The following is a 12,481-nucleotide window of genomic DNA, read 5'->3' on the forward strand; positions in this document are numbered from 1 at the left end:
ACTTCATATGAGTTTTCCTATGCCATCATAATATTCCACACAATCAAAAGTACAACTTGTTCAGCTTTCCCCAACTGATGAGACTTCCCCTTGATTTTCAATTCCTTGCCACTGGAAAAGAGCTGATATAAATACTTTTTTTACAAATAGATACTTTTTTCTTTGATCACTTTGGAGTATTTACTGTTGGTTTTGCTAGGTCAAAGAATATGCATTTTTGATCATTTGTTTTTATTAAGTATTTTTATTTTTTCCCAGTTATACATGAAAACCATTAATTAACCATTAATTTTATAACTTTCAATTTCATATTCTTTCCCTTCCTCACTCCACATACCCATCACTGAGAAGACAAACAATTTGATATAGGCTATACATATATAGTCACGCAAAACATTTCCATAAGTAATGTTGTTAAAGAAAACATAACCACCCCAATAAAAAAACAAGAAAAATAAAGTAAAAAAATGCTTCAACCTATATTTTCTAAAATTCTATTCCCCTAGCTACTTTCTTATTTTGTAGTTAGATTTGTATTTTTTCTGAGAGGGTGAAAGCAGAGATATCTCACTAATATAATTTTGTTGTCTATTTTTTCCTAAAACTCACTTAACTTCTCTGCTAAGTATTTGGATGCTATAACACTTGGGGACATAGATTTAGTACTGATATTACTTCATTGTCTATGGTGCCTTTTAACAAGACAGTTTCCTATAGCAGCTAGGTGGTAGAGTGAATATAGAACACTAGCCCTGGAGTCAGGAGGACCTGAGTTCAAATCTTGGCCTCAGACATGTCATACTAACTAGCTGTGTGTCCTTGGGCAAGTCACAACCCCATTGCCCTTCCCCCCGAAAGATTTAGGTTCCATCCTTATCCCTTTTAATTAGGTCTATTTTTGATTTTGATTTATCTGAGATACGGCTGCTGTTTTTTTATTTAGCTGAAACATAATTATTATATTTTGCTCCAGTCTTTTAATTTTACTCTCTATGTAATTTAAAAATGTTTCATATAAACTATATATTGTAGGATTCTAGTTTTTAATCTTCTTTGCTCTATACTTCTACTTTATGAAAGTTCATTCTATTCACATGCACAGTTATGATTACTAATCATATTTCTTTCCAACTTTTCTTCTTACCATGTTGTTTATGTATCCATTCTCATCAATGTTTTGATTCTGATCACTGCCTCCTTCAATCTGTCCCCCCTCTTTTCCCCTTTCCCCTCCTTCTTCCAAATTTCTAAATCCAAGTGAATGTGCATGTTATTGTCTTTTGAGCAAAATTTAATGAAAATAAGGTTCAAACATTGCTCACCCCCATTTCTTTCTTTCTGCTGTAATATATCTTTTGTGCTTCTTTATGCTATCTAATTTATCCCCCTTTCCTCCTTCTCTCCTTTTACCCACCCCTTTTTCTTTACTGTTTATCTTTTTATGCCTCTCTTGTGTCTTTTATTTTAAGATTAGACTTTTCTGGCCATCTCTGGTCTTTTTATAAGAAAAGTTTGAAAGTTCCTATTTCATTGAAAATCCATCTTTTTTCTCCTAAAATATTATGCTTAATTTTGCTGGGTAGTTGATTCTTGGTTGTATTCCAAGTGCTTTTGTTTTCCAGAGCACCATCTTCCAAACACCCCAATTCTTTAATGCAGATACTGCTAATCCATGTGTAATACTTATTGTGGTTCCATCATATCTGAATGGTTTCTTTCTGGCTGCTTGAAGTATTTTTTATTTGATCTGACAATTATGGAATTGTGCTACACTATTCCTTGGAGTTTTCATTTTGGGATCTCTTTGAAGAAGTAATTGTTCGATTCTATCAGTGGTCTTTTTTACTCTCTGGTTCTAGGATATCAGGGCATTTATCCTGTTAATTTCTTGAAAGATGCTATTTATATTATACACATTAACAAGAACATTGTGAGTTGATCAACCTTGATGGATACAGCTCCTTTCAGCTGTTCAGAGTGCTAGGATAACCCTAGCAGACCTGTTATGGACAACATCTTCTACATTCAGAGGAAGAAAAAAACCAAACCAAATAAAACACAAACCCAAAAAGTCCCTACAGTATCTTTATTATTATTTTTTTTTTGGCAAGTCAGTGGGGTCAAGTGACCTGCCCAAGGTCACACAGATAAGTAATTATTAAGTGTTTGAGACTGGATTTGAACTGAGGCCCTCCTGACTCCAGGGTCAGTGCTCTATTCACTGTGCCACCTAGTTGCCCCACATAGAATCTGAATGAACACTATGTTCACTTTTTTTTTTAAGGTTTTTACAAGGCAAATGGGGTTAAAGTGGCTTGCCCAAGGCCACACATCTAGGTAATTATTAAGTGTCTGAGACCAGATTTGAATCCAGGTACTCCTGACTCCATGACCAGTGCTTTATCCACTGCACCACCTAGCTGCCCCGACTATGTTCACTTTTTAAAAATTTCTCTTATGTTTTCCCTTATCTCATTTTTTTGTTTTCCCTTAATGCCAATACATCATAGAGAAAATGTTTAATTTGTAAGCATATCAAACACAAATGTGTATGTACAATGTTCATCAGACTGCTGCTGAAGGGAACTGGGTGAGAAGGGAGGGTGGGAGGAAATTATGTAATTTATAAACATGCATATGCATGTGGAAGAAAGTTGAAAACTTTCATGACACATAATTGGAAAAATAAAATAAATTATCAATTAAAAAAAGGAAAAAAAAGATCCTGTTCAGGCTCTTTTTAAAAAAAAATCATGACTTTCAGATAATTCTGTCCTGCATCTCTTGTCCAGGTCAGTAGTTTTTCCAATGAGATATTTTGCATATTCTTTTTTTAGTTGTTTTGATTTTGTTTGATTGATTCTTAATGTTTCAAAAAGTCATTAGTTTTCACTTGCTTTTTGATAATTTTTAAGGCTTTCTTTTTCTTTTCTTCTTTTTTTAGGTCTTTTCTTTTCTTTTTTCTTTTGCAAGGCAAATAGGGTTAAGTGGCTTGCCCAAAGTCACACAGCTAGGTAATTATTAAGTGTCTGCGACCGGATTTGAACCCAGATACTCCTGACTCCAGGGCTGGTGCTTTATCCACTGCGCCACCTAGCTGCCCCAAGGCTTTATTTTCTTCAGTCAATTTTTGTCTTTTCCAAGCTATTGATTCTCTCTTGCATAACTTTCCCAATTTTTCTTCTACTTCTTTTATTTGATTTTTAAAATCCTTTTATGAATTTTTTCCAAGAAAACGTTTTGTACTTGACTCCAATTCATCTTTCTTTGAGACTTTTTATGTAGGAATTTTGATTTTGCTGTCCTCTTTTGAGTTTGTGTTTTGATCCTCCCTGTTACCATAGTAGCTTTCTTTGATTACAACTCTTCTGTTTTATGTTAATTTTTGCCTATTTTATTACTTTGGAGTCGAACTTCTGAGGTACAGTGAACACTGTACAAAGCTTCTCGTTCTTGGACCCAGAAACCTGATGACAGACTTTCTGAATCAGGGATTCAGGGGCTGGCAACTTGCCCACTGTGCAACCCCACTGGGGTTTCCTGGTCTAATTGTTCATATTTTGCAGGGGCTGGTGACCTCAGAGCTAGCTTGCCATGTGCCTGGCTTCCTGAGCTGAGGGGTTGCAGTTGCTTATCTGTGCTGTGGCTAAGAGTCTCCCATTGGCTTGTCCAGACATTGTCTGGACTGCACTCCCCTTTCACTCAAGTTAGACAGTCCTTTCCTGAAATCCTAAGTTATCTTAAACAGAAAAATTATATCACTGTCTGTGACTTCTGTCTCTTGAACACATTTTTAATGTGACCATTGTTGTCTTGATTTCTTCTTTTGAAAACTACCTGCTTATGTTCATTGACAATTTGTGGACTGGAGAATGACTCTTTTGCTAAGTTATATTGAAATCCCTATATCTTTTCTGAAATTTCTGCTACCTCACTTTCCCTCAGTTTTGGACTTTGAAGTTGATTTTTGCTTACAAGGGTAAGACTTTACCTATATCTCTATTGAATTTTGTTTTATTAGCTTCACACTCCTCTATCTAGCCTGTTAAAATCCCTTTGGATCTTGACTCTCCTCCTGTGTCTTAACTCTTTCTCCTAATTCTGAGTCATCTGTATATTTGAAAAATATTCTATCTATTCTTTTATCTAAGTAAAACATTGATAAATATTGATAAATGCTGATAAAAATATTAAGCAGAATATGGTCAAGCATAGATCCCTGGAGCACTACACTAGTTAAAGCTGCCCTACTGACATAATTATATTATAAACTAACCCATGTTATCCAAGTCTTTCTATATTTACTAGAGAGTAGAATGAATTGCATTATCAAAACTTGTTAAAATCCAGTTAGATTATATTTGCAGCATTCTTTTAATTTACCAGTCTACCTGGGGTTCCTTCTTATTGAAGAGAATTCATCATGGAAGTACTTGACATTACTTTCTGTCACTATTCTTACTACAAATGATTTTTATTAGCAGCTGAAGTCATATTAGGGATGTGATTTGAGATGATCAAATGCTTTGGTATGCCCTGGACCAAGATTTTCATAACAAACTCTAGGACTGGTCCAAGAGCCTTCTGCCAGACTTAATAATCATAATCCCTTTCTCTGGTATTGAACTTTAAATCACTTAAGTTATTTCCCATATATTTTCTCATTTTATCCATAGAGCACCTGGGAGACAAAGTAAATTAGGCATTTTTCTTTCCATTTTGAAGATGAGAAGACTGAGACATGGATATGATTTGCTTACATTCTCTTTGTTATGAGATGGTAGAGTTAGGGAGAAGACCTCAGGCAGGTCTCCTGATTCTCCATTTCATTTCAATTTTTTTTCAAATCAAGTTACCTCCATTATTTCCCTCCCCCCCATCAAAAAAAAACTATTTGCAGACTGCACCAACCACTGATATTCAACTTGTCACATTGTAAAACACAAAAGAACTGAGTTCCTGCCAGGAATTGTATTTAGGGATTCTGAGTAATGAATGCCAAATCAATGAATTCTTGGGTAATGAAATGCTCATCCAGGGCAAGTCTCAGTGGATCAGTTCCTCTAAATCATTCCCTTTAAGGTTCTCTAAGCAGCCTCTCATGTTCCTAAAATGGGTCATGTGTCAGGACTCTGGGTGTCACTGAGACCAGGGTGCTCTTGTGGGCATCATCTGCTATCATCAGAAGCAATGTAGAGACATTACCCGGGAAACTCGTCAATCACGCTGTCTTAAGGGGTAAAAAAAGAAAGAGACAGCATGAGTTTGTCTGAAGGAATGAAGCAAATAGAGGAGTAAAGCTGTCTGGATTCTCTCTGGGGCGATCAGAATTCTAGGCACATGCATTCCTAGTGACAGTCTTGACTCTGCTGTTTTTGATGAGACTGAAATTTCACTGACATCCTTTGCTCTTGGACACTCTATTGAGGTACTCTGCCAGGCAGTTGACTTAATAGATAGCTTTCAACTTGGATTTCCATCATTAGTTTTCTTTTGTTTCCAGGAGACCACAGAAACAAGTGAAAACAGTGATATGGAAATACCTTTTTCTCCCCTCCCCCCCAATCTCTTGCTTTCTCAATGCCACCTCTTTGCAACCCTGACATGAGGCTATAAGTTTAACCTGCAGCTCAGACAAATGCAGCTGTCCCTTCACTATAAACAGCACTAAGATCCCTATGTCAGCCTTATTATTAGCGTTGCTAGACACTAAGTCAAGTGAGTGTTCTCCTCCCTGATGAATGTCAAATGGTCTGGAAATGTCCATTTAAGCATCTTGAGAGATGCTTTGGATTTCTTTCAGGAACAGAGATGCAAATAACATAGGAATTATATGTGTCAAAATAGGATAATAGAGCAAATCTATCTGCAATGGCTAATCCAGTAGCAAGGGTTTGAAGAACACTTGTGTGTGCGTGTGCATGTGTGCATATGTGGCAGTAAAAACCAAAAACAACCTCTAGAAAGAAATTGAATGCCCTGTGATACAAGAATGGCTCAACAAATTGTTGCTGTAAGATATTCTTTAATTCAATTCAATAGAAATTATTAAGCATCCAAAGGAACTTGCAAAAGTTTTAAGTGTAGGAGTGGCTAGGTGGAGCAGTGGATAGAGCACTGGCCCTGGAGTCAGGAGTACCTGGGTTCAAATCTGGTCTCAGACACTTAATAATTTCCTAGCTGTGTGGCCTTGGGCAAGCCACTTAACCCCATTGCATTGCAAAAACCTAAAAAATAATAACAATAGAATAAAATAAATTTTAAAAAGTTTTAAGTGTAAAATGACAAAATGAAGTAACAGTTCCTGCCTTCAAGAAACTTATCTTCTCCTTGGGAGGGTAGAACCCACATACTGATAAGACTTTATAATGTAATTTCAAGACAGAGAATAATAAGGAGGTGGAAAATGCTTCACATAGAATTTGAGAGATGGAAGGTACTTCAACAATTATCTAAACTATCCTATACTTTAAAAGAATCCCTTGATCCATCTGACAAGTAGTCATCTAACTTCCTAAAATCTAGAATGAGTAGCTCTATAGATAGCATATTCCACTTTTATGCCACTAATTATTTATAAGTTTTTAGTAATTTAGTAATTAGTTTTGAAGAAAACTAGGGATTTTGGCAAGGCAGAGGAAATCAAGGAAATGAAAGAAGACATGTTAACTGACATAACAGAACCAGGAAAACAATATACATAATGATTTTCCTAAAGTATAGGACTGGCCATGTCAACCCCCTAGTCAAAAATCTCTTCTGTTCTTGTTCAGTCATATCTGACTTTTCCTGACCATGTTTGAGGTTTTCTTGGCAAAAACAATAGTTTGCCATTTCCTTCTCTAGCTTATTTTCCAGATGAGATACTGAGGCAAACAGGGTCAAGTAACTTGCATAGGGTTCCATAGTTAGGAAATATCTGAGGCCACATTTGAACTCAGGTCTTCCTGGATCCAGACGTAGTGTTCTATACTGTGCCATCTTTTTGCCATATTCAATAAGCCCTAACAGCTCCCTCTGAGTTTTAGGGGACCATATAATCTTCTGTTTGGCAATTAAAGCTCTTCTTGGACTGATTTATTCTTATTTTCCAGTCTTCATATATATATATGTATATATACATATATATACATACATATATATATATATATATATATATATTTATAATGTCCTTCCATAGTTCAGTTCTGCTGATCTACTTGCTGATCCTTGCATAAAAATGATTCATCTCTCGTCTCTGTGCCTACTGACTGGCACCTATGCCTAAAATGCTCTCTCTCCTCATTTCTATCTTTAGAATCCCTGGCTTCTTTCAAAATTCAGCTCAAACACCACCTTCTTCAGGAGGCCTTTATAGGACACTGTAGGTGCTGATGTCTCCTCTCCTAAGACAGTCTTCCATATAATTTAAAAGTATCTCTTAGATGGTGATTTTTGTACATGTTATCACTCTCATTAGAAAATAAATCTCTGGAGTACAAGGACCATTTTTTATCTTTTGTTTGAATAGCTTTCCCCCCATCCCAACAGAGAGATCACATACTATGTCTGGCCCACTATTTAGAATGTTATATACACTTAATAAATGCTTATTGCTTGATTAATTGGTTGGTTGATACTCTTTCAACTGAAGCAGATTGCAATCCTTTCATTCCTTGTTTATATAATCTTCATAAATTGCTATAAAAATCATGACCCAATGACCAACTTTCTAATTCTATTTCTAATTCTAATTCTCTAGGCTTGTAACTTTTTTGATGGATACATTTATTATCAGACCTATACTTGACATAATATAGTTAAAAACCCCAGAGAATGTGAATTCAAATTCTTTCTCTGATGCTCATTATTTTATGGTCTTGGGCCTATCACTTAACCTCTCTTGATCTCAGTTTCCTTTTCTAGAAAAGATAGAGTTGGACTCTGGGACTCTTTGGAATTCTAGATGTGTAATATGATTATTTTTCTCACCTTGGTAGGATATGGTAGAGCTTATGTACCACAGGCATAACCTTTGAAAGAGCAGGGTGACTTTTATGCTACAATGAAGCATTGCAGAAAGGCTTTAGTGGGACATAGTTAGTAGGACTTAAATAAATATTTATTGAATGAATTCTTTCAACATTCACTGAACAGATATTCATCAGTCCTTAACTGGTAGAGACATAATAATGAATGACAGTCCCTGACTTGTGGGACTTCTAGTTTAGTGTAGGGAAGATAAAAGCAAAACAAATATGACTATATTACAAAAGAGAATATGCTAAGTGCTATCAGAGATGTTCAAAATGATCAGCCAATCAATCATCGAATAACATGTATTAAGTACATACTAAGGCTAGTTAAGTGACACAGTGGATAATATGCCAGATCTGGAGTCAGAAAGATTTATCTTTATCTTCCTGAATTCAAATCTAACCTCTGATCCTCTGATCCTTACTAGATGTGTGATCACAAAAAACCACTTAGCCCCATTTGCCTCAGTTTTCTCACTTGCAAAATGACTTAGAGAAGGAAATTATGAAACCACTTCAATATCTTTGCCAAGATTCAATATTGAAAAAGACCCCACAACAACAAAGTACTACCAGAAAAATAAAAACATAAATAAATGAAGGAATTGAGACTTTTGAGAAAGGAGATATTTTTTTTAAAGTTTCATGGAGAAGGTGTCATCTTTTTGATTTTCAATTTAATTCAAACTTTTTTCTCAAAAGCTCGATATGTTCGTATTCAACCTTCATTTTCAATAGAGGAACAATGACTTGAATGCACAAGGAGCCTGATAAATGAGAGAATCCCCTAGTAGATTCAGTGACAGCTTGAATTTTAATTCTACTTCATATATCTTTGGGATAATTTACTTATTTCTTTCCCCCCATTAATCTATCCCTATCAGGACTAAAGATTATTTTCTTTTTTTTCCCTTTCTTATATGGGTTTTCTGCACTCAAAGAATTTATCACCTGGTGACCAACCCGTTGTCAATAAATTGCTCCATAGTTAACTAAGTGAATGTTCTGATAGTTTAAACAGTCTATGACCAGGAATGTAATTGAAGAATTTAGAATTTGGCACATAGGACATGCCAGAACTTATGCCTGAGTGACTTAGTTTTTAAACAATTGGGGTCCACACCTTATTGAGTTCAATATCACTTTTGTGAAAGCATGCTGCTAACTCATGTTGAAAAAATGAGGAGGTATTTTTCAAGTTGGGGAAGGGCTCAGACAAAAACAAGGGCAAAAGGCTCCCATCTAATAAAGAATGGTACCCCTGATTTTCCTACAACTGAATTCTTCATCATCCTTAACTAAAGTTTTCCACTCCCTTTTTTTCTGGTTTGGAATAATGAAAGGATAAATCAGAGAAAAAAAAACATTTATTGAATGCTCACTGTGTCAAGTACTAAATTTTAAGAAAGCTATTGTCCTCAAGGAAGCATATTTTAACACTAGGGAGATAAGACACATAGGGAAGTAAGAATTGTTAGTCATGGAGGGTTAAGGGCTTTAGTTCAGAAAATTACAGAAATGGTGAGGAGGACTATAGTGGAATCAATTGTCATGCCTTAAGAACAATGACAGAATTGATTTAATATTGATTCTTGGTTCCAAAATTGGAGGAGAAATGAATGTGGAAAGGGTATATGTATATAGTAATAAAACAGTTAGGCTATGGAGAAGAGAGACAGAGAGGAGGAAGGGAAATTAAAAATGGTGTAACTTTCTAGAAATAGTTTTCTGGGAGAGGCAGTCACTAATAGGAGAGTGTGGGGGGGGTCCTCCGTCATAAAGTTCTAGAGATGAAAGGGCAAGATCACTAGGGAAAAGTTAAACAAAAGGCATACAATTAGTATGTGTCACAGATAGGACTTGAACCTCTAACTGGCAGTGTAACATTCTTTCCACTATGTCACAATGCTTCAACCAAAAGCAGGAAGAAAACCTTATGGAACATGTGTTAAGAAGGTTCAGGTAATTACATTTTCAAATAACTTTCTTGCAACTTAGTAGTAGTATATCCATGATTTTTCATGTTGATTCAAGTAAGTGGGAATGAGGTGGTCAACCACAAATCACTCTTTTTTGCCACAGTCATATCATGAATCCCTGGCTGGACAAATTCAACTAATCTAGTATGATTTTTCTTATGTTCTCAGTACTAGGAATTCTATCTGGGAAGGATTTTAGGAGACTTGTAACCTAGAGATTTTTCTCAGAACAAAAAGCATGAAGTCTCTGGAATCTTTCTATGAGACCTGTTCTCTCAAGATTTTCTAATTCTTTTAGAAGGTCAAGGAGTCTTCTGTAAGACTTCTATACACAATTTCAAAGCACAAGATGGTGGCTCACTGGGCAATACTATCTGATTTACTGATACTATATAATCTTGGACAACTCTTATTTTTAGACCCCATTCTCCTCTTCTGTAAAATGAAAGTGTTTGATTAGAAGGACTCAAATGTGTTTTCTAGTGCTATCAGTTTTTGATGCTATCCTGATCTTTTATTTATTTCCTTCTTCTTTGTCCTTGTAGCTTGATACTCTTGTCCTGTAATATTATTGAAAATTTTGGAGATTATACCTTTTATCATTGAAGTAAGGGCAGTTTAGTTGTCAAAGATTTTGCTTGTGTCTCCCAGAATGTCAATAAATCAAAACATATTAATTTAATTTGAATGATGAAACACTGAATACCTAACTGATCAACATGGTATGTAGCCATTGACCATGGCTGGTGGGGCTGAGGTAAAGTCACTTTGATCAAAAACTTTATATTGACAAAGGGTCTGAAAACCAGAGTCACAAACTATGCCTTTTAATGAGTTAGATACAAGACTAAGCCAAAATGTATATAGGTGGAAAAATTGGAATGTCTGAGTTTGAATTTTAGATGAGTGTGGGAAAGTCTCTTTATCTATATAGGCCTTGGTTTTCTCATTTATAAAATGTGAAGGCAGGATTAGATTTTCTATATCTTTTCCAGTACTACCTCTAGGATGTTATTTAGAAACATACTCTAGGAAGCTCTCTTTTTATCTGTCATTCCATCAACCAGAAACCTCCATTAGCTAACACATTTGCTCTTCACTGGTGACATGATAATTGATTTCACAATGATGATCCTGAGTCACAGCAAGGTCCTAAGGAGTCTTCTGAAATGCCAAAGAACTATTAAGTTGCATTCAATCTAGTGTCTTAATGGTATTAGTAGAGATAGTATGGTATAATGGAAAGAGCACTGAACTTCCTAATGGTTTGATTGTGGCCAAGTCACTAAATGTCTGTGAGACCTATGTTCAAAAAGTACAAAAGATGGTACATGGGGTCTGGAATTGGGAACACCTCAGTTCAAATCTAACCTCAGACACTTTCTAGCTATATTATCTTGGGCAAGTCACTTAATCACATGCTGCCTCAGTTTCCTCAATTGTAAAATAAGAGCAAGAATGACATTTACCATCCAGGATTTTTGGGGGTATCAAATGAGATAATATTTATAAAGTACTAAACATAGTGTTTGGATATAACATATAATAGGAGATAGTAAATGCATACTTTCTTCTTTCCTTAGTTTTTTCACCAGAAAAATAGGAATCATATATTCTGAAACATCTACTATTAATTCATTCTCCACATTTTAATCAGAAGAGATTGAATCCGAGAAGTGTTGTAAAGACAGCAGGTTATAAACCACGAAACACTACATAAACGGGATTTATTATTATTTCTTTGAATGTTGGTAATATATGTATAGCCTATACAATAAGTAGTAAGAATACTTGAGTCACCAAAATGATTTCCCATCCCCTGACCAGTCAAGATAATTTACTACATTTGGTTGATTCTTGTCCTTCATTATTGAAGAACAAAATGACATCAGTATGTATGAGACAAATTTTAGTGTGTGACTGTGGCTGATCAGACCAATATAAGCACAAAATGTTCCACCACAGGTTGGGCACAAATAGTCCATGTGAGCAGCCGTAGTGGATACTCTAAATGTATGTATGTCATGTTTCCTTTGAGTAACTTCAATTCTGCCTTTCTCATAGAGTGCATGCAACACCCTCACTGATGAGGGCATGCTATTCTTGGAGGTCTTGTGCCAGTGTCTCCTTTGCTGTACAATCAATTCTAAAGTTTTTCAATGAGACCTTAAAGGTGTCTCAGTATAGCTTCTTCTGTATATGGTAGGATTTAACCAATGAATGGACTTTAATTAATTTCCTAGTGAATTGAACTATTCAATTATAATACATAAAATATAGACCATGTCCCATGCACACCTTACCTCCTTAACAATGATTTAGGTGCTGAGGGACAAATAAAGTTTGGATCAATGAATAAATGAAAAGTATTTTTAAGTAAGTTCTTGGCACTGTAAATACAAATACAGATAGTCCCTTGCTTCTTTAGTTTCAGGAGTTATAGGGATTATAGGACATAATGAATTCAAAAGGAAGTCAACTGGCATG

The 12,481-nt window shown here is 35.4% G+C and overlaps 1 long non-coding RNA gene across 3 annotated transcripts in view; it reads left to right on the top strand.

Moving 5' to 3' along the window:
• The first annotated feature begins 9,923 nt into the window (after window positions 1-9,923).
• LOC141503299 (uncharacterized) overlaps window positions 9,924-12,481 on the top strand; it is a 182,375-nt gene continuing 179,817 nt past the window's right edge. For all 3 annotated transcript variants that reach the window (XR_012472807.1, XR_012472805.1, XR_012472806.1), the window contains exon 1: window positions 9,924-9,977. This is a non-coding gene — a long non-coding RNA (uncharacterized LOC141503299). The remainder of the gene's footprint in view (window positions 9,978-12,481) is intronic.

Source organism: Macrotis lagotis, chromosome X (genome assembly GCF_037893015.1).
Source record: "Macrotis lagotis isolate mMagLag1 chromosome X, bilby.v1.9.chrom.fasta, whole genome shotgun sequence".
Lineage (NCBI taxonomy): Eukaryota > Metazoa > Chordata > Mammalia > Peramelemorphia > Peramelidae > Macrotis > Macrotis lagotis.